The following is a 4,573-nucleotide window of genomic DNA, read 5'->3' on the forward strand; positions in this document are numbered from 1 at the left end:
GTGCTCTGCAAAGGGAAGTGAGGCGAGGATGTGCACGAATGAAAGGCTGGTTAGATGTATGTTAGGACAGGTACAGATTACAGGTACAAGATAGTAATGGAATTATGGAGTTGCTATTGAAGAAATGTTGCAGTCAAGCAGCAGTCTGGAGGCTTCAATCTGTAGCATGAGTATGAAGTGTGTTGTTGCCTTTGGAGTTAACTGGAACTGATGGGTTGTGTGTGAATGAATGAATTGGCATCAAGGGTTACAATTGGGTCCTTGTCAGTGAAGGTTGGTTGTGGTGATTTGTTGCTGCAATGAATTTGAGAAGGCAAAGAAATTATGCAGCTGAGTTAGGTGGTGATGCAATGGGTATTTGCTATGTGTTTTTGGCTGTTGCAATTGCAGTGAAGTAAAGGGAATGAAGGAGTTGGTTTTGTGAGTTAGATGCTGATAGCTAGGGACATGTAATGTGCTAACAGGGTGTTGGCTGAATTGATGAAAGAGTGTTACAGGGATGGTATATTGCAGCTGATAGATGCATGTGTAGGAAACTGCAGGGATGAGTTATTGAAAGGCCTGAATGCATCCTGGAGATTGTTCTATAAAGCATAGGAAACTCTGCTGGATTTTGCACTACAACGAGTTAACTCGGTGATTCGATTCGACTCACCTGACCCGGTTCGATCCAGAAAAGGACTTGGACCTGTTTCGATTGGGCTTCACTCATGGGTTGTGCCAGAGACTGATTTTTGGGCGTGACCTAGATACAACAGATCGATGGAGAAATACAAAATATATAAAAGGAACCTCTCTCAATTTTTATGAAAGATCTTATTTGTACCTTTACTTTTGTTGTAGGGTTTAGACATGGAAACTCTTCTATTTTTATTCTTGTTATGAACTCCATGAGCATGAGTACTTAATTTTCTTTTGGTTATGGATTAATTGGATTTCACATAACGTGATTCTTTGATTCAATATATTAGTTTTGTCTCATATTTATCGTTCATGATTCTCTGAAAAATATAGTTGTATGATTGACGTATTACAACATGATTTGATTGTTTGTTTTGTCAAGTTGCAAATTGGCAGAACTCCTATCCATATCTATAGCAAGTTTAGGATTAATCATCGAACGATAATCCTTGAACACAAGTAGCATACATATGGTTATAGCTTGTAGTGATACATCCTCGTAATCATATGTGAATCGTGGCCTTTGTTAAATTGTTTGCGCAATGTATTTTGATTGCTTTGATTAGCCTTGTTTCATGAATCTTAATGCTCCATGGGAATTGAACTTGATTAGCGCAAGGCGTCAGGTTATTCTTTTGGTAGAATTCATATTCGCATCTTTTAATGTGTTTGTTGATGACAAGAGGAAATTAGCGGGATATCCTTTCGACAAGGTATTCTAGGGCTTTTGATAATGAGAGATTAAATATCAATTCTAATTATTATGACAAGAACATGTTAGTGAATGAAAACGAAATCCTTAACCAATATTCTCATCTTATTTGATTTGCTTTATTTATTTCTTTGTTTGCTTTTATTTAGTTTATAAAATTCAGAAAACCCCCTTGTTACTTATAAGATACCAAAACATATTGACAACCTAAGACCTCTCTGTGGGAACGATCCTTTCTTGCCCTTGCTTCATTATATATTTTGAGTAGTAAGAAAGTGTAATTATTTTGACGCCTACGACAACGATCAAATTTTGGCGCCGCTTCCGGGGAGGCAGCGGGTTGTTATTTGTTTTTAGTTTCTTATTTTTGTTTTTAGTCTTGTTTCTAATTTTGTTTTAGAGAACTCTTGTTTCAGGTACTTATGGAAGGAGCATACTGGAACAACGGATATAGTTTTCAACCTCCACAACACTATGAAAATTACCCACCATTTGTGGGATACAATCAAAACCAATTTATTGGCTATGATGCATATCCTAGAGAACCTTACGGTGATTTTCATACATACCAAAAACAACCTTGTAGTGGGTATGTAAGTCAAGCACCAAGGTGGGATAATTCTACTTCTAATTGGATCCATTCGAGTTGTATGCAGATTATGAATGGATTACAAGACATGCAACAAATACTAGACCAATTTGACCGTAATAGAGAGAATGTCCCACAAATCAATTTCTGCAACACTTTTTCTTACTCGACTCTGGATCGTAGTTATGATCATTCTTCCATTCAAAGGGAAGAGTCATGGGAAAAAGAACCTATTGTAGCCAATGGTGGTAAGCGTGTGAACGTTAGAAAACTTGCACAGAAATTATACAAGTTGGAAGATGATGGAGTCTCGGAAGAGCTTGTCGATGAAATTAGTAGGACCATTCACATGGATCTTAAACGGCGTCGTGATGAAGGTTGGGAAACTGATGACGATTCTTATTATGGTGAGTCTGAAAATGAAGATGATTGTGTTGAAAAGGACCAACCTTTGGAGATATTTGATTTATAATGATCAAACACCTATTCAAAAGGTACATGAGTATGATGAAACTAGTGTTTTACAGAACTTCCTTGCAACAAGGTTTGAGCCTAATGATGACGAGTGTGTTGAAAAATGTGACCGATTTGACCAATATAATGGAAGACCCAATTGAGCTTGCAAAGAATTGTAATGATGATGTTTATGTCGAGACTTTGGTTAAGGCAGAAATGGACGAAGAATGGTTGCAAAGTTTGATAGAGGACCATGATATAATAGAGGTGAATAATTCACTTGAGTTTTTCAAGGATGAAGAGGATTCCGTGATACAAAAGATTGTGCAAGGTTTGTCTAACCCTTTGCATATTGTTTCTTCTCCTTTACCTCTTATTGGTTTGAATGTATGTGCTTCGAGAGTATTGTTAAATGACTTTGTTTCTCGATTTCCGCTATTAGAGATGCTTGATTCTCAAACTATGCAGGTTTTGCAACAAGAAACCGTGGTAGTCCCTGACTTCTATATCCTTTATACACTTCGAAGTGTGGACAAGAATAAGTGTGGGGGAAACTTTTATTGGTTAATAGCTTCATTTCTGTTTTATATTACTAATATTTGTGTGAAGATAGTGTTTGCAAAACAGGTTCTATGGAAGGATCCTCAACTTTTCAGTTTATTGGTGTATGGGGAATTCAACTTGCAAGTCGGGCAAACGACTTTAAACCAAGTGCTAAATGGGAGGCAACCCATAGGATGGGTATTTCTTGTTTTGTTTCTATCTTTTTCTTGTCTTTCATTTACTTTTTCTGATTTCTTGTCGCATTTCATTATATGATTTTCCACCTTGACTTTCTTTGGACGATTCAATTTACATTAAGGACAATGTAAAGTTTAAGTGTTGGGAGTGATTAAACATTTGCATTGTAAAAAATTTCAACTTTTTTGTAAATTAGTGAATAAAAAAACTCCAACTTGTAGTTAGTTTAGAGTCACATAGTATACATGTCGCTAAGATTACATCGAGATGCTCATAAGAGTGACTGAACTTAGAGATGACAGAGAACATGATCGGGTTTCTTACTTGTATGAGAGTTAAAGTTGGATTTAACCATGCCAGTGGCAAATGAGGTGAAGACTAAATTTGGTATTAGAGTAGTGGTCCCCTATAGTGGAGGCTACCCATGTTACATCATGTGAGGCACCGACCTTCAATTCTTTGTACCTGTCTAAATTCGTGCTTTTAGAGTGTATGTCACCGTACATAAACTCCGGGTAGAATGGTGAGCTACCCAACCTCTCACCAATAGAAGCACTACTTTGATATCTTGAGTGCTATTTTATCAATCATGATGGTGACATCGAATTGCTAACTTACATACCACTTGTAATCTTGTTCGCAGTTAGCACCATCCACTTTATCTCTCTACACCAACAGGTCCATAGAAACACTATCATCATCAACAAGAGGATCATCACAAATTCGAAGGAAAGTTGAAGACGTTCAAGGTTTGCAAGCAACGGTACAGAAATGAGCAGATTTCAGATTCAAGTAAAGCAACAAGACAAGGAGCATAATTTTTACAAGTTGAAGACTATTGTACAAGATCGAAGATTCTCAAAATGAGAATTCAAGAAGTTTATGATATCGAGATATACAAGTTGTGAAGAATCAAGCGGTAAAGTACTTACACCATGGCCTTTGTACTTGAATTTTTATTTTTATTTTCAGTTTATGTTTATTTCTCTTGTCTCATAAAGAAAAAAAATATTGAAAAAAAAAGATTGAAAAAAAATGAAAAAGAAAAACAAAAGACAAGAGAAAATTTTGTTAGGTTCATTATTTGTTTTATTGTTTTATTTTGTTTTGTTTTCATTTTGTATTTGTTTTATTTTTCTTGTCTCAATTAAAAAAAGAAGAAGCAAAGAGACAAGAAAAATGTGTTGTATCATATTTTGGTTCGTTTTTAGTTTTGTTCTTTCAATAAATCCAATGACAAGAAAGAATATCCATAATGAAGTTTCAAGCTACAAGGAATTAGAGGAAAAAATCACATTTTCAAGAGTCTACGAAGTTCAATAGTTATCATCGACAGTTGAAGACCGAAGACGAAGATGAAGACAAGGATTGAAGACCGAAGACATTTCTATGGA

Source organism: Papaver somniferum, chromosome 3, assembly GCF_003573695.1.
Source record: "Papaver somniferum cultivar HN1 chromosome 3, ASM357369v1, whole genome shotgun sequence".
Taxonomy (NCBI): domain Eukaryota; kingdom Viridiplantae; phylum Streptophyta; class Magnoliopsida; order Ranunculales; family Papaveraceae; genus Papaver; species Papaver somniferum.